The sequence below is a fragment of the Corvus hawaiiensis genome, chromosome Z (assembly GCF_020740725.1).
Source record: "Corvus hawaiiensis isolate bCorHaw1 chromosome Z, bCorHaw1.pri.cur, whole genome shotgun sequence".
Classification (NCBI taxonomy): Eukaryota; Metazoa; Chordata; class Aves; order Passeriformes; family Corvidae; genus Corvus; species Corvus hawaiiensis.
This window is the reverse complement of record NC_063255.1, coordinates 41,227,724-41,251,447: the sequence shown is the minus strand read 5'-3', so window position 1 is coordinate 41,251,447 and position 23,724 is coordinate 41,227,724.

The following is a 23,724-nucleotide window of genomic DNA, read 5'->3' as shown; positions in this document are numbered from 1 at the left end:
TGAAAAGATGTATTTCCAGGTTCACTTAAATATTTATATAATGATATTTCTGTATTTACATGTTAGTGAAAAAACTATATACTTAAATATGTGTGACTTAATAGGTGGTTCAGCTTTTGGTGGGTTCTGCAAGGTGATGTACCTACATCAGGTGAACAAAGTCATTGACAAGTTGGTTGATATGTTTATCAGGATCATCCACCATGTGGCAGCATTATGGATCTATCTATGCATAGCAAACCTTAATTCTCTATCAGTCAACTTTACATTAGTAAAAAATTCATAAACTGACAGCCTCATTAATTTAATTATCAACATGATGGGTTTCAGTAAATCTGCTGGGGACTTTATTATGTATAATTGTATCTTTGAGAGTTTCCTGTGACCCACAACTCCAATGAAGCCAGAGGTTCAAACAGCAGTCTTGCCCCAAGCAAAGATATTCATTCTGACACTGTATCCCCAAAAAGGGGTCTGTTGTAAGACTCTATGAATCTATGAATATAACCCATCAGTAATTCCCCAAATAAAATACAAAATGTTTCTCTTACTGCAGATATTTTTACATGCTTTTGGGGTTTCTTCAAACACATTATCAAGGTCAACACCGCTAACGCCAAATTGAAGGGAGGCTTGCTAAAGGCTCAGTAGCAAGCAGCAAGGCAGCAGGGAGAAAATAAGTTCTGGAATCACTTCCCAGTTGCAAAACTTAAAAAAAGTCAAAATCAATTTACATTACAATGTTGTTGTCCTCATACTTAATGCACTGAAAGTCAAAAATAACCTGTCAAAGTAGCAATTCTCAGCTATTTCTTCTCTGTTACACAATGAATATGGAAACAAACATAACCTGTCCAAAATGAATGTGACAACTAGTATTTCCCAAAGCAAAATCAAGAGATAGATATGAGAAGTTTAGGTGTACAGACAGCTTTAGATCATAAAACTGGCAGTAACATATCTGGGACATGAAATGGAAATTGAGCTCAGCAACATTATGACATTATGCTGGATGAACTATTTTTGAAGTATTTATAAAATATGTTCAGAACCAATATGCCTTTTTAAAGGTGCTGGAAAACTTTCTGTTTCTACTACATTATTCATTAATCTGTTTCTCTGTTTATTTACTGAAATCCTGGGTACAAAATAAAATCTAGTTTATGGAAACAGAGCTATTGACATGATTGCTTTCTTTGAAGCCATTTTATTAAAACTCCTTTACCTAAGGAAGGTATGTTTGTAGAGATGTGTGATACATTTACATGTTAAAATATATAAACTTTTTCCTGAATAAAACAGGAGGACAATAATCTCCTGAAACACCTCACTGGGCCCTGACACATAGCTTTTTCCTACCATCTTTTTCATGGGTAATTTGGATCCAGTTTCTGGGAAATAATAAATTATGTTAACGGTGTGAAAAGCCAATACAAATATTATCCGTAGTCTTTGAAATGTTTTGACTACCTGCATTTCCAGGGATATTAGCAACCTGTCTTTTATTATAGAACAGAGATCTAGTATCTTCTGTTAACACACGCAGATAGATTAAAGGCAAATATATTTTTTAAAGTTTAAAATTACCTTTTTGCAATGAAAATCAATCTCCCCAGGGATTTCACTGTTGTCATTTTAATCTTTATAGCTGTTTACTCTTAAAGGCATAGCACATCTAATTATGCTGTTATTGGAGGTTTCTGTTGTCTTATGCAGTTGACTAGCACTTGTGAAAAATTCCGTTTATACCTCCATGGGCTATTTTTCCTCTGGAATATGAGATAAGCTGATGTGCAAGTTTAGAGATCCTTGTACCGTATTTTAAGGGAATAATACCAGTAGTAAACATTTGTAACTTGCTTAGAAAATTATAACAACAATTACTTATGTTCTGTAAAATAAAATGACAATAAATAATATTAACAATGCCTATAAAATTTCTTTACCTAAGTGAAATTTCAAAATGTTTTACTAACTTATTGAAGTAGAGCTATAGTTGCAAATTATGCTTAACTGAATATTTTTATCTGTTCAAGAGATAAAATTATTAAATTACTTCTATCTTTGAAGAGCAAAATGAAGGAAAGATTTTCAAGATCATTCAGAATTTCTGTATCATTGTTTTCAACTTTCAGTGTTCCCTGTAGGAGATGAACCTTCTATTAGTATTTTCAGCTGTAGACAGTAATGGACATTACCTATTGCAGATCAGCATCAATATTTTCATTCTTTTGAGTGCATGAAAATTTATTACTCATAGCACAACTCCCCCCGCTTTTAAATGTTCAGATTAATGTGGTTTTCCTCTGTCTCAGGATATTTTAAAATATATAGATAATTTCCTATTAAAAATGGAAAAAAAAAAAAAAGACTGTAATATTTCCCAAAGATGTGTAGAACTTGTCTTGAAGATATAAAAGAGCAAAACAGACAAGAGCATGCCCAGCAGATGAGGCTGCATGGGCAGGCACCTGCCATGAGCAAGCCTTCTTGCAGGCTTTGGAGACTCCAGGTCAGAACAGTCTTCCAGACAGAAAATTAACCCTTAGATAGCAGCTGCACATTTTACCAGTTACCTCTAGACAACTCAAAGTCTGGTGATACCCTCACACTCAGCAATGCTCTTTATTTATCCCCAGTGGTGAATGCTGGATTACATTCTGACTAGAGCAGAACAGTCACTCATCTTTCTTTGAATTTTTCTTTTCCACTGGTGTGGCCTTCCCTTGCCCTTTTTGAATCTTCCAAAGTGTGAATCTTTCTGCTCTGTTCAATCTAAACAGGTTTTGCTATCTAAATGCCCCTCGGCAAAAAAAAAGTGCACCACATTTTTTTCTGTTCTGACTATGGAGATTATAAGGCTTTTTAGCCTCTGATTATATATTCATATGGTACTTGGAACAACGAGCCCAGAATTGACTAATATCTTTAAAAACCATATAATACAAGCAAATGAAGGCTAAAAACTATAAATATAGTATAAAAAGCATATTTTCCCATAAATTAAACTGCTACATGTCAGTAATGGTGAAGGCTGTAGGCTCCAAACAGTATCATCATATTTGTTAGTTCACTTCAAATAAAAGTAGCTAAACAGATTTTTTTTTTTTCCACCTCTCCAGGCAGTGCTATTTAGAGGACCATAGCAGACTTTCTTGTTGCATTGTCTGAAGTATAAATGTGCCTTACATCTTCAAAATTTCCCTGAACCGCCTTTTAGAAAGTGCCGGTGTAGTGCCTCAGATAATATGGGAGCTGAGTGAATATTAAGAATGCTGCTGAAAATCTGAAAAGTTTTAGGCAAAGAATCTTCAAAAGGGTTTTAACCACCTTCTCAAAACTGAAGAGTTTACCTTTAATAAAACTGCAATTTGAAAATTTGTGAATATTTATCTTTTTAATTTGACCTGAAATTTCTTTCTGAGCATTTTTATTTTGAGTCTTAAGCTACCAAGTAAATACCAAAGTCAAAAGAGCAGTGCTCTGTGTACAGTTGTATATTTGAGTGACATCTCCCTGCATGACTCAGACTTGCATATGTACAGCAAAGTGATATGTAGATTTGCACATTTAAAGTTTTGTGTTAGCTGTGTGAACTGTATTTTTGTGGCATATTACAATGTTGTTTTTACAAAATAGGAATGCATAGCATACCTTAACTAGAGTTAAATGAACTCATCATGTTCATTAATAGTTAAGTGTCTATATCAAACCTTTTTGGTAAGTAAGAAATAATTTTTAACACTTTTGACAATACACACCATGACAGAGATTTTAAGTATTAATACAAAGTGGTGCATTGCATATCACTTAACTGAAAGATTTCATCATTATCTTATGCTTCATTAGACATCTCTAAGGTAGGCATAAATATTTTAAGTATTGTATATGTATATATATCTATGCATATATTTATATGTAAGCATATATGACTATGTGTAATGTGTCTAAATACATTTATGTACAGATACACTTACTCATCTTTTCCCAAGGCTACCCAAGGCTGATAAAGTCCAGTTCAATTTCTAAGGCTCTGACTACAGTTTCTACATCTTCTATACTTTTCTTTAAAAAGATAATTAAAAGATTTTCCACTCAATATAAAATGTTCTCTTGGTCTTTTCACAGATCATCAGACATCAAGGAACTTCCTATCTTCCCCATCTAAATGAATCATTAGCACTTTAAATAATTCTTGCCCAAAGTACTATACACCATATATCCTTCCTGGTGCGTGCTCCAAGGCTGTTTGTAGATTGCATTTAAGAAAGTTACACTGATATTAACATTTTATTTTTATGTACAGAGAAATATTTTTGATTGGGAATTCTAGAATTTTGATTTTTTGTTTGGAATTCAAGAATATATCTATCCTAAACTCATTAAATACTGCATACAAATAGAAACATCTTCAAATGACACATTGTTCTTATTTATAAGATAATTGACTTTTTCAGTCAATCATTTTACAGCAAATGGAAGCTTACACTACTACTTTTACCAGAAGTAGCAATCAAAAAAACTTCCCACAGAAATAATATTTAGAGCTTAAGCCATATTTCTCCACAAATGATTCCCAATAATTTCTTCAGACAATAATTTAAAAAAAAAAAAAAAAGACACCTATCTATAAGAATTCTTTTAAATTCTCTTTGTAAAGATCTCTTACTCTCTTACACCCTGGTCTATTCCTCCCTAATGGGTACTATTTCCTCCCTAGTGAATGGGTAAATTCAGGCAGAGTCCTGTAGGAATCTGTGTCTGCCTGAAGATCAATCACTTCAACTGTATCCAGCTATTGAGATATATGTTGAGCCCTTTTGGTATATAATAGACAACAGATCAGGTCTCTTCTATTTATTTAGTTATCCACTAATATTTTATGAGGAACAGAATGCTAGAATGCTTTTTTGTTCCCCCCACCTTTTTTTTTCTTTAACTTAGACTGGTTAAATATGACATTATTTAATATATTATCATATTAATAAATAATAAATATATTTAATATCTTGTCAATACATAAATATCACAATGACAGATGAAAAAAGTGCTAAAATCTTCCCTTTTAAAAGGAATTCAGCAAGGAATTCTCCCCTTCTGCTTTTGCTGTATGTCCTACCTTCTCCTTGTACACTCACAAATGCGAAGACACTATAACAAGAACTATCTGCCATATTTCCAGGAGAAGGATGGTGCAACTCAGCCACCACAGCAGAGAAAACGTTGGTCTCCTGAGCCCAATGGCAAGGGCCTCTCACCTTTCTGCAAGTGTAGTGGCACAGAGTGGATGCTGCTTTCAGAGGGGCAGAGATACTCCTGCTGCAGAGCCATTTATCTGTCATGGGCAGGAATGTGTGTGGAAAGCTGTCTAATCTGCATTTATTTACAGGGGGTTTTTTGATGAGTAGAATTTTATTACCACAGGCCTGGTTCCTACAGTATATCACCGTGTCCCGCAGCCATAGGGAGGAGGAGGAGGAGAAGATCCAGCAGGCAGGAATTGTGCAGCAAGATTGATTTATTTAATTATTTTACAAACTCTTTTATAGACTTTTTTCTTCATAGTCTAATTGGACAAAGGACCAGCCACCCCTTGGGGGTGATTGGCCAAAATCCTAAAACATCCATTATCAAAATATTTTCTACTATACCATAAACAAGACTTTTCAAGGTTGCAGGTGGCTTGGTTGTTTACATTCCCTGCTACCTCTTCTGTGAGAGAGAAAAGTCTCTCACGGACTTAGAAAAATAACAAGAAGATCCTCACTAACAGCATTTTTGTACCTACAGAATTTACTGCAGATTTTGCCACTTTCAACATAAAAAAATCTTCTGCTCTAGTATTGTTTGTGATTCCAAAAAATAAGATGTTTAGAAACACAATTTCCATTGGAGCTGTTCCACTGACTGCTGGGTGTTCTTAGCTGTGTTGTCTAACATTCCCTGTGGGTTTAGAACATTCCACTACATCAGCAGCACTACTAATGTGTTTTCAAGCTTGTCTTTGTGACTGCACAGGCTGGATCCTCACATAATTGCATGATTCCCAAAGGAAAGACTGCAGAAATAAATCTATAGTGTGCACACACAGTTTAGTCCTAACTACTACAGAAACTCATCAAAAGGGGTTATGACAAAACGATGGGTTTGTAATCTTTATTCCATACAGATGCTATAATTTCTGTCTTTCAAAATATGCCACATGTGTGATAGCTGAGAAAGAATGAACCAGCTTTTTGTGAGGAGCTCTTCTTTTTTTTTGCTGTCCATATAATTCCTCTAGGGACAAAGAGCCATAATTACCACTCTGCTCAAAAGGCTTCTGGCTGGGATGGGAAAGAAATTCCCATGTATAGAAAAAATTCCAAAATAATGAAATATATGAAAATGAGTGTACTAGAACACACCACCAGCACAGTAAAGATACAAGCTGTAAGCACTATCTGTGGACCATTTAGAGAGAAGGTAGATCCTACACAGCAATGACACCAGTTTTAGAAATATCCGCATTTTATCCGAGGTGTATGTAGCATTTTTAAATAGTTCTAGTCTCTTCTAGAAAAGAATTTGGCATGGGGACTTCCCCTTACCAAGTGGTAAAAGAATACAGAAGATAATTGCAATTATCCCTCCCACAATCTTCACAAAAGTGAAGCTACGGCCTCAAAGCTTGCTTTTAATCACAACCAAGCTGCATTCAGAAGCAGCTTGATAGGGAAAAACTTTTAGGAGTCAGAACAAACATCTGCATTTTCAGAAAGACATGGTCATTTTAGAGGCATATTGTTACAAGTGACAAGCTGCAGTGTCACTTAGAGTTCTTTAATATCGTTTTCTCTAATATCCATGGGGCTGCAACTGTGCTCAAAGGCTTAAATGGAAGAAAGATCAGATTCAGCTCCAGAGCTGTTTCTTAGTTCCAACTGGCTTCAGATAAGCTTCGTTTGCCTCATCAAGCAGAGCTGTTGTGTTTGAATCATAAAAATCCCAATTCAGCTCCCAGCTATGACAGCATACAAAACACATTCACACAAAGTCCAAGCACCATATGGGGGAACTTTGCTAATTAGAGAAATCTTCTTGGTTTCTGAAGGATAGACACAATAACAGTCAGAGAAAGGAGTCTGAACTCTGTAGCAGTGAAGAAACTACTTTGATTTAAAAAGAAGTATATGAACTTAGGATAGGCATACATTTTTATCCTGAAAATCTTAGAACGTTTTTGAAGGTCATCCCTGGACTGAGGAAGTATAAATCTGTCTCAGTTTTAAACTTCAGTAAATTCAGTAAATTTAAATCAAAAGACTTGGGGTTCACTAAGTGTATTGGGGTCCACTAAGATGAAGAATTGTTTTTTACACAGCCTGCAAAGGCATTTTAGGTAACAAGTTTAAAAGGGTTTTCTTTGCCCTCTTCTTACAATTAAAATCATTAGGATCTAGACAAAACACAGTAATTAGGGTTTTGCAGATTGAAATGGTTACCGTTCTTTCAACTGATGAATTATTTTTCCATTACCCTTCTAGCTCAGGCTCTGTTATTTTTGTGGAAGTTTACCCAGGATGTGGAGAAGGCTGAGGCACTCAGTAATTTTTTTGCCTTGCTCTTTACCAGGAAGTGCTCCAGCCACACTGCCCAAGTTGCAGACAGCAACTAGCAGCTAGCAAAAAGTAGAACTGCCTGCTGTAGAAGATCAGGTTCAAGACCATCTAAGGAGCCTGAAGGTGCCTAAGTCCATGGGACCTGATAAGATACATCCGCAGGTCCTGAAGGAACTGGTTGAGGAAGTGGCTAAGCCACTATCTGTCATACTTAAGTTGTGGCAGTTCAATGAAGGTCCCACTTAAAATAAGAAAAAAAGAGGGGAAAGGGGAAGTGGGACACTTTAATGTCCATTTTCATAACAGACAATAAGGAAAATCTGTAGAACTACAGGCTGGTCAGTCTCATCTTGGTGCCTGGCAAGATCATGGAGGGGATTCTCTTGGAAACTTAGACACTTTGAAAATCAGGAGGTGATTGATGACAGACAAGATGGCTTCACTAAGGGCAAATCCTACCTGAGAAATTTGGTGACCATCTCTGACAGAGTTGCGGTAATGGATAAGGGAAGAGCAACTGAAGTCAGACACATGAACTTGTGCAAAGCATTTGACAATGTCTCCGCATGACATCCAAGTGCAAGGTACTGTATCTGGGTCAGGGCAAGCTGTGATATCAGTGTGGGCTACGTGGATAATGGATTGAGAACAGCCCTGAGGGAAAAGACTTGGGTGTTCTGGTGGAGGATAAACTTGACATGACCCAGCCATGTGCACTTGCAGTCCAGAAAGCCAATTACATCCTGGGCTGCATCCAAAGCAGTGTGGCCAGCAGGGTGGGGGGGGGGGAGGGGATTCTGCCCCTCTGCTGTGCTCTGGTGAGACCCCACATGGAACACTGCATCCAGCTCTGGGGTCCCCAGTACAGGAAGGACATGGACCTGTTGGAGTGAGTCCAGAGGAGGTCTCCAAAAAGATCAAAGGGCTGGAAAAATTCTCCTGTGAGGACAGAATGATAGATTTGGGGCTGTTCAGTCACAAGAAGAGAAGGCTCAGGAGAGATCATATTGAAGTCTTCCAGTACCTAAAGGGGGCCTACAGGAAAGCTGGAGAGGGACTTTTGACAATGCCATGTCATGAGAGAACAAGGGATAATGACCTTAAATTGAAATAGGGTAGATTAAAGTTTGATATTAGGAAGAAATTCTGTGAAGGTGGAAAGATAGTAGAACAGGTTGCTCAGGGAAGTTGTAGATGCCCCTGAAGATGTTCAAGACCAGGCTGGATGGAGTTCTGAGCAAACTGGTCTAGTGGAAGGTGTCCCTGCCTGTAGCAGGGGGGTTGGAACTAGGTGATTTTTGAGGTCACTTCCATGGCAAACCATTCTGTGAATATATGATTTTATGAAAGGTAAGCACCAGAAACCTACAGCCAAGACTGACTTGCTGGAAAGGCAACATGACTCAAGAAGGAAACTTTGCAGGGAGGAGAAGCTTTCTCTTAAACACAAGTCTTGAGAAGGTTTTGTGGTTGTTTTTATGTAAGCTGGGACTGAGAAAAGTATTTGACTGAGTAGTACTCAGTCAAAAACCCAAACAGTATAAAGACCTCTCTTCTATTTCTTGTCCTTTACCTCTTGGGTCTTACAGCATTTGTCAAATATTTTCCCCACTATCTTTTGCAATAAGGTTTCATACTATGTATGAACACTGCTTCCAGTAACTTTACAATATCTACCACTGATTTCATTGATGTACAGCACTAACGTCACTCACAAATGAGTTCATTAACCCTGCTTATTGTGGAGGAAGACTCAAGACAGGAAAATGGGAGTGAAGATGGAGAGGAGGAGAGTTAAATAATATGAAAAAATTTTGTAACTATGTGCCTAGGGGAGCTCTGGGATGTGTTTTCAAACTAGCAAATCAATAATTAATATTTAAAGTAGAAGTAAAACCCAAGTCAGCAGAAAATGAAGTTTGGAAGTAGCTGTAAAGACAATTTTATTGATGCTTTCATTCTGTTGACTGTTTTTTTATGGACCTTTATGGCAGGATACCTTTAGTTACGCACACAGGCGCATAATTTCAAAAACCTTAAAAAAATAATTTCAAAAGCCAGTGAATATTTTATCAGTATTCATTAAGACCTAAACAGTAATAATAGGACCCATCCAAACCCACAAAGCTTGCAACTGCTGCTGTGAGACAGAAAAATGCCACAGGGGCTTTGTCAGAGCAACAGAACCACTTATTATTATTGCAAGCATGTTCAGGAGGAGAAAAAGTTACCGCTGTCATAAACAGGAGTGCGTTGCATCCATCTCATTCCCTTCTATTTAGAAAGGTTGGGGAGGTAAAAATCCACAGACTTCCACCTACTTCCTTATCTACAAACTGTCATATTGTGAGAAACTGCACCTGGTCCTTCATACTGTTCTCTGAGATGTGACAGCATCATCAATGCTGTCCAGTACAATCCAAGAAGTACAAAGATATAAACCACCTGGGACCACTAGAAATTAATGAAGTTTAGAGAAAATCAGCCATTAAAGAAACCTTCACTGTCAGAACATGAAAAAAGGAAATACAACATGCTTTAAAAACATATATGTGCTGCCAGTGTTCAAGAGAAGTGGAAAAGGCAATGAACTAATTTCTCCATCATGTGGGGAAATCCCAGTGCAAAACCATTTTTCATTATTCATGTAACTAAGACCAAAATCTGTGAATACGGACACAGAACACTCCTATATCTGCTCCTGAAAAATCAATGTAACATAAAAAACCAAACCAAAACAACAGCAACAAAAAAAAACCTGAGAAAACCCAAACCAACCAAAAAACCTTCAAAGCAGAGTTGATTAACTATTGAATAACAAAACCTAATGCCAACATGAAGTAGACATTCTGTTAAATCATGGCAACTGCTAATAGTAAAGGAGATGATCCCTCCCCTGCCAACTCTATTTCCTCATATTCTTGCACAAACCCCAGTGGTGTCTTGGACCTCAGCAGGACTTGGTCATACAAGCGTACACATATTAAAGAAAATCACATAATAAAGTGGCACTTCCTCCTGAATCTGGCAGTTCTGCAAGGTGGCACATGCTTTTTCAACCCAACCAACCTCTTGTTGGCCATCCTGACGTATATATAGCACCTAAATTGTATTCACTCCATTGAGTACCTGCTATGACAGAGGTCCTGAGGCTTTACCCACACCTACTCATCCATACAGCTCCCACTCATACCTGCAGCAGGTTGGTCCTACCAGCAGCCAGCTGCTTGCTCACGCTTTGACCTCAGCAGGCAGGAGTGAGAAACCTCATGGATTGCAGTGAAGATAGAGGGATTTCTTACCAAGTCACGAATTACTTGGCTTGGGGAGGTTAATTTATTACAAATAAATGCACATATATTTAATTACTGATTATTGGATACTGTTAAGCAGAAACAAAGCAAAACCAGAACAAATGAAACCACCAACGAGCAAAAACAGCACACAAACAAATCAACTGTCCCAATAGTCAAAACACTTCAGAAAAACTTTTTTCCACTTCACCAGGTTCAGTTTCACTCTTTCACTCCCTGTGCCTCTCATATCTCCCAACACTCCTTGCTATGATGCAGGTTACACTCAGTCCTTGAAACAGGGAAGCAAGGGTGGAAGCAGGGGTCCACCATGGTCAGTACACAGCAGTTTCTCTCTGCTACCTCTTCTTCATCACACCTTTCATCTGGTCCAGTATAGTTCCTTGACAGGCTGCAGGGATTTTTTTGTCTGCCATGGCATCTTATCTTCCTCTTCTGGCCAAAATCTTCTCTCTGCACTTTCTCACCCCTTGACAACCTGCTTTTCTATGACTGATATTTTTTGCTCTTTTAAAAATATGTTTCAACTGGGGTGCCATCAGCTTCACTGGCATACTTGGCTGTGTACTGCAGTGAGTCCATTGTGAAACCAGCCATGTCCAGCAGAAGACAACTGTTGGCTTCTTCCAATGGAGAAGCTGTTGGCTTCTTCCCCTGCAACGTCCCACTATGCCCAAAACCTGCCCACCTACACCAAATAAAGTGCTAACATCTTCCAATCATCTGCATCCTTTGGAAAGTGGGCCCTGCCTTAATCTCCTCTGTTGATGTGTGGGTACAAGAAGGGCCCCACAGTTGATAGCATGCTTAAAAGGAAAATTTGCCTCCTTTTCAGAAATATTTCAGAGTTTGATTTACAGGTAGGTTTTTTGTTTTGTTGTGAAGCTTTAGTAATCTTCTACAATAATTTTAAATGAGGCATTTATTGCAGTATGATTTTGTTTTTGCAGATGCACTGTTGATTTTTTGCACTACTAATCCTGAATGTAAATTGGCACATTTCTCAAAATAAGGTCTGTTTTAAAATGTGACTGTTTATCCTTTCTTTTGATAACATAAAGCATAAATTGAAAGAGAAGATTGCTATCATTTGTTTGTTGGTACATCAGAAAGCTAGAATTCCAAAGTAAATATTTGTTTTCAGCCTTTCAGTCTCTACAGATTTAATACAATTTCTCTGCCTTATATTTGCCTGTTTATCTTAATTTATTTCACTGTTCATGTTAACTTATTTAACTGAGTAAGACAAAGTCAAGGTATTGAATGCTCAGCAGACATACAGGAACATTAGCATGTGCTATTGTAACAGGATGATAAGATGGCAACTTCTTGCTCTGGTTTAAGACTACTGAGCTCTTGCATGGTGATGAATAAGGGATCAAAGTCTGATACATCATTTCGTATTGTAGGGTTCTCTTAAAGGTTGTATATTTTGTAACTACTGAACTTCTAAAACACAATTAGTCTGAGTTTTTCACTTACACTTGGGACCAAACTATTTTTTTCCACTGTTCAAAAATTCTGTGACTATCAATCATACAGGAACTTACATGTCTGGATAGGTGTAAGAACAACAAACCAGATTAACTAACTCCAGTTAGTTCAGTCTGCTCATTCAGGACTTGGGGATTACTGTAACATGCATATATCAAACCAGGAGGCCCGTAGAAAGAAGTATATAAGGACAGATTCTTGGTAGATGTTTCAGAGATGTTTATTTCTCCAGCCGCGTGGCCGGAATCTGCTGAGGAATTCTCACAGTCTGGACCGAGGGTCCTTGCCCGCCCAGGGGAACACAAACCAACCAATGGGGAACGAGGCTGAGCAGGGGCAGGGAAACCCCGTGTCTGTCCCCTCAGGGCCCCTCTCCCAGGGCTACATGGCGGGGGGAGGAGACCCCAACATTTCACCCATTTATTTTAATAAAACCAGAATGAAAATAATTACATATACATAACAAGAACAGTTTTAAAATAATACAAGCTACCCTCCTGAGCCTTTAAATGTCCAAACAGATTCTGTGGAACATCTTAAGGCTGACAGAAGGGAGACAGGACTCTCCGGGCGTGCTCTGTGGGGAAACTGAGGCAGGAGAGGGTTTAATTTCTTCCCTCCCCCTTTTCATTCCCCCCTCGGCATCGGAGAGGAATTGTAGGGAAAGGGAATTGTATAGGGAAGCCATGGAGTGAAAAATGGATTAGGAATAAACTGGGGATGGGGTAAATTTAGGAAAGGGTTCATATTGGATATAGGGTAAAAGGCAAAGTAGGTTGTGGGTAAGAAGCTGCTGGGATGGATATTGTTTATAATTTTTTGCATAACAGCTGCCTTTGACTGGATTACCTCCAGGCCCAGTAACATTTGCTGCTTGTAAACCCTTCTTTCCTTGTACTATATCAAATTGTACAACTTCCCCATCTCCTACACTTTGCAGGTAATTTTTAGGGTTATTCCTTTTAATGGCAGTTCTATGGATGAATAAATCTTCCCCGTATCATCGCGTGTTACAAATCCATAGTTGTTCTTGACATTGTACCATTTCACAGTTCCTGTGACTTTCGTTGCTATAACTCCTCCTATCACGTGCTTGCGTGTTCGTCGTGGGTGCCGATCCTGCGTGGCCGCCACCTCACTGACTCCGACATCTTGCCGGGCCCCCGCATTGCGGCTGCCCTGCGCCCTCTGAGCGGTGCTGCTCCGGTGCGTGTCTGGGCTCTGCGCGGCCCCACGTTGCCATCACCGCTGGCCCCGCGCCCTGTGAGCAGTTCCGCTCTGCCAACTCCACGCTGCTTTGAGAGCGGCCCTGTTTCAGCTCGGCGCTGCGCGGCTTCTCGTGTCACTGTGGAAACCGCCGCTTCTCGCTCTACGGGGCTCTCCGAGCCGTATGCTCAGAGAGGCCTGCCACTCCGACCCCCAGTTCCTGGCTGCTTGTGGCCCACGGCACCCGCGGTGCCTGCGGCATCGATCCCTCACTCGCAGTCGAGTGGCCGGGGACCCCGAGACAGGGATGGGGTCCACGATAAGGCGCGTGCTCCCGAGGGGGCGGGGCACATCCAGCACAGGCACCTCCGCTGGCACGGCTGCAGTCACGAGCTCCTGGGATGGTGGCCGCGCGGTCTTGGCCCCAGGATTAGTTTCATCCTCTGCTCTAGGGGTAATGGGACCATACAAATGCTCCTCAAGAGCTTCACTGATTACAATTAGACCACGGAGAGCTTCTGTTGCTAGTCCATGTTCTGTTTGATCCCTTATCCCAGATCTTGTACCAAAAACACCCATGACTAGTTCCAGGAGGTTCAATATCAAAAAGTAAGTCTTGAGAAATATAGAAGAAATTTTTGAAAAGCCAGTTAAAAAAATGTTCTAGATCTCCCGGAACAAATACTTTCTTGTTTTGCTGTTCAAGGATTCCTTTAACTTCTAGATACATTTCTTTCTGTGACTCAGAGAGCCACATTTCCCACAATTCTTCCATAGTCCAGAGAGAATATCCAAACCAAGGTGAGAAGAGAGAGATCTAGAGTGGTTTTTACTCACGAATTTTCTGTCCTTAGGGATCGGTGTCTTGCCAGCAATTCTCCACCATTTGTTACAGTGGGGATTACTGTAACACACATATATCAAACCAGGAGGCCTGTAGAAAGAAGTATATAAGGACAGATTCTTGGTAGATGTTTCAGAGATGTTTATTTTTCCGGCCGCATGGCTGGAATCTGCCGAGGAACTCTCACAGTCTGGACCGAGGGTCCTTCCCACACAGGGGAACACAAACCAACCAATGGGGAACGAGGCTGAGCAGGGGCAGGGAAACCCTGTGCCGCCCCTCAGGGCCCCTCTCCCAGGGCTACATGGCGAGAGGAAGGGACCCCGACACAGGACCTCAGTCACTGGGGACACATTACCCTGATGCACTATTCTTGAAGCAGTTCCTCATTTGATACAGAGACTGCTACAGTGCTACTGTTTTAATTTTGAAACTTTGATTGGTATGTGTTTTAAAACTTTCTTTTATCATCAGATTCATTCCTGAGACAATCACTTGCATTGAGTACCTTACTCCATTGCTAGGTCCCTGAATGATCCAGCTCCAAGTTCTTGAAAAGAAATTTGAATTCTATGTTACATAATAAAAATAAGTGGCAATATCTCTGTGTCCTGACAGTTTACCTACAACATTTCCATCCAAGAAAATCCCCCACCTTCCTCAGGCTGCCTTTGCTTTGTTCTACTAATAAATAAAGACAGAAGAAAATGTTCATCATCCCCCTTTAAAAGTTTATTATATTCATAGCATTTGGGTGCAGGGTTCAGTTTCATGATGAAAACCAGGCACTCTGTGTTGTCTCTGATAGTGTGCATCAAAGTGAACAGTTTGACTGGCATGTTATCTGCCTCCCACATTTTAAGATTACTGGTATTTTGCTTCAGGACACTTATGTTTAAAAAGCTCAGCAAAGCAAGATCAGATAAGAAGGCACACAAAGATTAACTCTGAAGTTCTCATTAAAACCAAATACTCTAATCATAGAAATGAGAAAAATATTTCTCTTCCTTGCACATTTAGCTGTGCTTATCTACAAAATTACTATAAAGACATGCTATATCTAGAAAAAAATAGTTTGAAAACAATTCTTCTGACAGACCTAGGTTGCAATACAAATAATGTGGGCATCTTATCTGTCGTAAGTCAACACTTCTTCACTGGTATATAGATTTTCAGCATTAATTTGAAACAAATTACTGGGGGGAAGCATGGTGATAAGAAGCACTCTCATTGTCAGCTATATGGTGAAACACTGTCTTTAGTTGTGCTGTAGGTCTTTTCACCTTGAACTGCTTTTCTACTATTTAGTCTACTGTTTACTCAGAAGTTAAAACCTTCTAATTGTATATTTTAATACAAGTTTACATAATTATTCACAGTACACTATCACAACATCAAAATTGTGTCTCTATAAAACATCTTTTTTCCTAGCGTTCTAGATAATTCAGTGACAATAAGTGACTTGACCAGGATAGCAGAGGATTTTTGTAGAGGGGAAAAAAGCTGAACCCCAAATATTTTTTATTTTTAGAGTCCCTATCCAATCCTCGCTTGCCTATATTAAGTGCGTTCTTCGGTTGTATCAGTCTTTGTATGCAATAAATAACTACATGTTTTAGTTTGTTTTGACCTGTCAGTCATTTCAATAGTTTATGCAAAACTTAGAGTCCCTTGGAAGGGTTACAGAGTATGAGAGGACCTAATGGTTTTCACCCTCCTGCCTGAAGTAACATGGGTGAGGCTCTGCAACCATGGCAGGCAGGTGGGTTTGTTTCTTTTTTTTTTAAGGTAACCACTGTTGGGAAACTTCCTATAAAAACATTTCAGCATACTATTTAGGACTGCTGTATGAATCATAGAATCATTACAGTTGGAAAAGATCTCTAAGATCGTTGAGTCCAACCCCCAGCACTTCCATGCCCACCATTAAACCATGCCCCTAAGCACCATATCTACGAATGTTCTAAATACCTCCAGGGTTGGTGACTCAGCCACCTACCTCAGCAGCTTGTTCAGTGCTTGAAAACCTTTTCACTGAAGAAATTCTTTTCTAATATCTCATCTAAACCTCCTCTGGGGCAACTAGAGGCTGTTTCTTCTTGTCCTATGGCTTGTTACTCAAGAGTACCTCAACCCCCACCTGGCTGCACCCTGCTTTCAGGCAGTTTTACAGAGTGATAAGGTCTTCCCTCAGCCTCCTTTTCTCCAAGCTGAACAGTTCCAGCTCCCTCATTCTTTTTGCATAAGATTTGTGCTCCAGACCCTTTACCACCTCCATTGCCCTTCTCTGGACATGCTCCAGCACCTCAATGTCTTCCTTGTAGTGAGGGGCCCAGAACTAAACATAGGATTCAAGGTAAGGCCTCCCCAGGGCTGAGTACAGGGGGACAACTCCTTCCCTAGTCTTGGTGGCCACACTATTTCTGATACAGGCCTGCATGCCGTTTGCATGTTTTCACACCTAAATTCTACTAATAGGTACATTAGCAATATGCTTCCTATAAGAAAAATATTCAAAAAAATTTCCTTTTCAACAAGATATTTGCTTTGATATTTCATGTTAAAAACTTTCCATTTGTGAATGTTGCATTTCAATTGCATGCTGAAATAATACAACAAAAGCCTTCTGATTCCATTATTAAAATTTGCAAATGCAATGAGATAGTCTAGCCTTTTTTTTATTGGGGGGAACTGGGGAGAAAATCTGTGCTGATTTATTTACCTAGATTTATTACAAACAATATATTTGAACTCTGGTGAGCTGCCTGTATTAGAGATGACCTTGGGAAAAATAGTCAAGGTTTACTTTTCCACTTTTCCCTGAGGCTTACTTGTAGGTTGTTGCAAGAGAGAACTAAGGTAAGAAATATCTGATGTGGCAGAAGATTGATAGCACTGCGCATCCCCATGTATCCTAGTTGCTTGAAGCAGGTGCTGAGTACACCTTGCTGACATGCATAGTAGTGTTACAGTGAGGATACTGCAACACGTGCATCAGACAACGAGGCCCGTGGAAAAGAAATATATATGGACTGATTCTTGCTAGATGTTTCAGAGATGTTTATTTCTCCAGCCGCATGGCTGGGGATGTGCCAAGGAACTGAGGCAATCACGGGACCCAAGGGTCCTTGCCTGTGCAGGGGAACACAAAACAACCAATGGGGAACGAGGATGACCAAGGCCTAGGGAAACCCTGTGTCTCCCCCCCCAGGGCCTCTCTCCCAGAACCACATGGCAAGGGGGGGACGAACCCCAACATTTCACCCATTTATTTTAAACAAAAGAGGTTTACAACTTAACATTGAAAACAACTGGATAAACATAACAAGAACAGTTTTAAAACAAAATAAGCCACCCTCCTGAGTATTTAAATGTCCAAACAGATTCTCTGGAACATCTTAAGGCTGACAGAAAGGGAGACAGGACTCTCCGAGCATGCTTTGTGGGGAAACTGAGGCAGGAGAGGGTTTCTTCCACTTGTATCTGTTGGAAATCTAAACGACAATAGTTCATTTCTTCCCTCCCCTTTTTCATCCCCCACTCGGCATTGGAAAGGGATTTTTGGGGAAACAATTGGCAAAGGCATGGTTTTGTGAGGGAAACCATGGGTGAAAAAACGGATTGGGAACACACTGGGGGTAATAGGATATTGGGTAAAAGGGAAAGGTGGGATTAGGAAAGGGAGGCTGTAGGGGGGGCTTATAATGGAGATATTGTCTAACATGACTACGATTTTTAGCATATATACTGCCTTTCACAAAAACACCATCAGGCCCAGTGACCTCCACTGCTTGTAACCCTTTTCTACCTTGCACAATTTTGAACTCTACTACTTCTCCATCTCATAAGCTTGGGAAGTATTTTTCAGGGTTATTCTTTTTAATAGCAGTTCTATGAACAAATATGTCTTCTTGGTTGTCACATCTTGTTATAAATCCATAATTTTGTTTAACATTATACCACTTTACTATTCCTAAAACCTTAGCTACGATGATTTTTTCCTTTTTCCGAGTGGCTGCTGTTTTCTGTCTTGATGAATGTTTGCTTTCTCTTTCTCTTTCGCTTGCTCCCGTGTTGGAGCTGTCAGGGCTGCTGGGGCCGTTGGGGCTGCTCTTGCCTGCACGCTCCTCCCGCGGTCACATTTGGGGCCACGCGGGTTGGGCCAGGCTGCGCCACTCAGCTCCCTGCGCACCGCTGCCTCTGCTCTCAGCTGTGCTGCCGCTGCCTGGGGCCACGCCCTTGTCCCGGCCGGGTCCCCAAGTGACAGCCCCCCCGTGCCCTGCTCCAGTGCGTGTTTCGGCTAGGCACGGATCCGCTCCACCACCAGCCGCCACCCATGCGCCACCCCTCCCACGGGGCTCGCTCCACCACGCACTGCACAGGGCCAGGCGGGCTCCCGCCACGCCTTGCTCTGCTGCCAACACTGCAGCTTGTGTCACTCCGCCCACACACAGGAACTGCCTCCCTGCTGCTTGGAGAGCGCTCAGTCCACATGGCCTGGGTTGCACGGTCCCTGAAGCAGTTTTAATTTCGCAAGGACACATCTGACATTGCTCAACAGTCTCGGTAATTAAATAATATTCATGAAAATATTCTTCCATCAACATATATTTCGACTCAGAAATTAACTGTGTCCAAACAGTCTTCCAAAAGTCTTTGGTAAGAATCAAATCCCAAGAAACGTAGAAAAAGTTCATAAACAACCATGAAAGGAAGTGTTTCACTTCCTTTTGAGCTTGAATTAAGCTAAAATTTACAAATCGTTGTTCAAGAATGTTTTCAAGTTTAAGATAAATGTCCATATGCAGCTCTGGGAGCCAAGAGTCTTTCCACAGTTCCTCCATAGTTTAGAGATAGAACAGCAAAACAAAACAAGAGGAGAAATCCAGAGTTTACTCACAAATCAGTCGCTGTCCTTAGGGATCAGGGATTGTTCTGCTCACATTATCCACCATTTGTTACAGTGAGGATACTGAAACACATGTATCAGACAACGAGGCCCGTGGAAAAGACATATATATAGACCGATTCTTGATAGATGTTTCAGAGAGATGTTTATTTCTCCAGCCGCATGGCCAGAGCTCTGCCAAGGAACTGCTCAATCACGGGACCTGCGGGTCCTTGCCCACGCAGGGGAACACAAGACAACCAATGGGGAATGAGGGAAACCCCGTGTCTCCCCCCCAGGGCTCCTCTCCCAGGACCACATGGCAGGGGGGGACGAACCCCAACATAGTAGGTCAATCTTTCAAAGGGGCACATTTGCATTGTAAATTTATGACCCGGACTTTTGGATCTGTGGTCAGCCTGCAGGGCTCCCAGTTCCAGTCAGGAGCTAGAAAGGATGGCAGAATCATAGAATCATAGAATCGTTAAGGTTGGAAAAGCCATCTGATGTCACTGAGTCCAGCTGTTAGCACTGTAATGTTCACCACTAAACCATGTCCCCAAGTATCACAACTACATGGATTTTGAACACTTCCAGTGAAGTGATTCCACCACTTCTCTAGGAGCCTGATCCAAAGCTTGGCCACCCTTTCAGTGAAGGAATTTTTCCTAACATCCAATCTAAACTTCATCTGGTGGAACTTAGAATTCTAGAGTCAGAGAGCAGCCTTTGTCGGAAGGAACATTAAAGATCATCTAATTCCAACCCCTCTGCTGTGGACAGGGACACCTCTCACTAGAACAGGTTTCTCAGAGCTCATCCAACCTGGCCTTGAACATTGTCACGACTGGGACGTCCACAACTTCTCCGTGCAATCTCTTTCATTGCCTCACTACCTCACACTAAAGAATTTCTCCTAATATCTAAACTAAGCCTACTCTCTTTCAGTTTGAAGCCTTTCCCTTTCATCCTGTCACTACATGCTTTTGTCAATAGTCTCTCTCCATCTTTTTCCTTCAGCTATTGAAAGACCTCCGGAAGAGATGTCCGGATGTGACTCCACCACCTTTCCAGGCAAATTATTCCAATGTAAAGAGTGGTTACTTTTCCAGTGAAAATTTTTTCTCTCTAATTTGAACTTTTCCCTGGTGCAACTTAAGGCCATTTCCGCTAATACTTTTGCTTGAGACATGGTAGAACAGTCTGACCCCCACCTCTTTCTGATAGGTGTAGAGAGCAGTGGGTTCTCCCCAATTCCCTCAGCTGTTCCTGTTTAGACTTGTGCTCTAGATCCTTCACCAGCTCTACTCTCCTTCTCTGGATGCACTCCAGCACCTCAATGTCTTTCTTGTAGTGAAGGGCCCGAAAGTGAATACAGGATTCGAGGTGTGGCCTCCCCAGGGCTGAGTACAGGGGGACAATCCCTGCCCTGGTCCTCCTAGCCACACTATGGCTGATACAGGCCAGGATGCCATTGGCCTTTTTGGAACATGCTGGCTCATGTGCAGCTGCTGTCAACCAGCATCCCCAGGTCCCTTTCTGCTGAGCATCTCTCAAGCCACTTCCCACCAGCTGTAAAGCTGCATGGGGTTGGGATAACCCAAGGACAGGACACGTCACTTTCCCTTATGCAGTTGTCCTCAATCCATAAATCCAGTCTGTCCAGATCCCTCTGCAGAGCCTTCCTGCCCTCCAGCAGATCAACATTCCCATCTACCTTGGTGTTGTCTGTGAATTTACTGAGAATGAACTTAATCCCCTAGGCCAAATCATCATTAAAGATGTTAAACGGGACTGGCCCCAACACTGAGCTCTAGAGAACCCCACTAGGCACTGGCCACCAACCAGATGTAGTTCCATTCACCAACACTCTCTGGGCCTAGCCCCAGCCAGTTTTTAACTCTGCGAAGAGTACACTCCTCTAAGCCTTGACCATCCAATTTCTCCAGGAATATGTTGTGGGAAGAGGTGTCAAACACTTTAGTCAAGTCAAGATAGACAACATCCACACCCTAATCATAGAAGGAGATCAGATTGGTCAAACAGTACCTGCCTTTCACAAACCCCTGCTGTCTGGGCTTGATCCCCTAGTTGTCTTGCACATGCTGAGTGATGGCACTCAGGATGATTTGCTCTATGGCCTTCTCTTGCACCAAGGTCAGACTGACAGGCCTGTAGTTCCCTGGATCATCTTTCTGACCCTTCTTGAGATGGATGTTACATTTGATAATTTCCAGTCAAGTGGAACTTCTCCAGTTAATCAGGATGGTTTTTAAATGATTGAAAGTGGCTAGGCAAACCCTTCTGCCGGTTACCTCATTACTCTCATGTGTCTCATCTGGGCCCTAAGACTTGTGAGTGTCTGATTGGCATAGGTCATAACCATTTCCTCATGGATTATGGGGGCTTCACTCCGCTCCCTGTCACTAACTTCCAGCCTGAGGACAACTGGTTCTGATATTAAATACCGAGGGAAAGAAGGAATTAAGTACCCTCATCCCCTGACAAAATGCTACCCTCTGCATCCAGTAATGGATGGAGACTCTCCCTACCTGTCCTTTTGTTGCCAATGCATTTATAGAAACATTTTTGTTGCCTTTAACCACAGTGGCTAAATTAAGTTCCAGTTTGGCTTTGGTCCTTCTAACTTTCTTCCTACCTTATAACATCTTGTAGTCCCCACAAGTTACCTGCCTCTCCTTTCAGAAGTGATACACCTTGTTTTTACCCTGAGTTCCAACCTAAGCTTGTTTTTTAAGCAGACATCTGGTCTTTTTCTCTGGTGGCTTGTCTGATGGCATATGGGGACAGCCTGCTCTTGGATCATTAAAATTTCCTCTTGAAGCAGGTCTAGCCTTCCTGAATTCCCTTGCCCTTCAGGACCGACTGCAAGTTACCCTGTTAATCAGTCACCTAAACAGACCAAAGCCTTGTCACATTTCTTGTAGACCTTGCCTTATATACACACATATGTATATGCAGAACCAAGGGCAATTTAAAAGCATAGATGTAAGACCCTTTTCAAAGTATAAATTCTATGTATTTTTGGTAGACTGACGTCTTGTGGCGATACACAGACAAAAGGAAGCAAAGAAAAATTACACATTTTAAAATGAATGATAGATTGTTTCTCTCTCATATTCCTGGAAACCTGACTTCTAGGAAAACCTCAGTCAAGCTTGAGGTTGTAAGTAAAATATATTTTAAAAAAGAAGAGTTGTCTGATACACTAAAGACTTCATTTGTCATTAAAGTAAATAGTATGCTTATTAAGACTGGGTGACACCTTAGTGTCTTAGTAGTAGTGGAGCAGACTAAGTAACAATATTCCTAAAAGGAATATCCTCAGTAATGTTCATGCTACTGTAACATAGTGAAACCACATGGAGATAAATACAGCACTGATCCTTCAAAAGTATCAGATATGATAAAGTATTAATAGAAGCAAAAAAGGCTAAATTTCAGTTCACACCAATTGGTATCACTTCAATAAAGGTATTCTTGAGAGAAGTGCTTTGACATGAAAAAGGGCTTGACAGTTTAATGTCAGTATGGTTATGGCTAGATGGATATTACCATGATTTTATACATGATCTTTTAAAATCTGCAAAATTGGCAATGTGAATGATATTGTAAATTTCTACATAAAATAAACACTTTCAACCAACACAGAAAGAGATTGTAAAATACAAATTTTCTGCTAGATGCTTTTGCCTTTTAGGAATACTTAAGTGGTTTTTTTATTTAAACTCTACCACTGGTGGCACTGAAATTGTCAGCATCAGATTCCTATCGCAGCAAGCCATAGCACTTTTGGTTCAGGAAAAAAGTACTTAATTATAAGATCAATTTTGATATCAGTGTCCATAAATATAACATTTACTACTCAAGAAAAATTCAGAGTAGAATGAAATTCTCAGAATATTGTTTTACTTTTGGATTATATTTTTACAAACAGGCTTTGAAAAGGGTCCCGGCTCCATCCAAACCATTATGGGCTTCTACAGGGCCTCAGTACAAGCAATTTCCAGGAGTTGTTGTTGCCAGAAGACCATACAACAGCCATTACAAACCAGACAATCCATGCCAAAAGCTTCCACCACTCATCTGTTATGAAAATGATTAGGAATTTCAGAATGGAAAATTGTCTGGAAGAAAACAGAAGACTGTGAAGCACTGAGAGAAGTAACCTTTTATCAAACAAATCTGCATGAAATTGTTGTGGGAAAGGGAAGTTAGAAAAAGGTATTGAAAGTGTAATTAACAAATGGCATTATAGTCCTTCAAGGAAATCACAGAACAGCTTTTCTTAATGAACATTTCTTTTGAAAAATAGTGTTGTATCAATCATCCTTGACATTTATAACAGTAACAAAG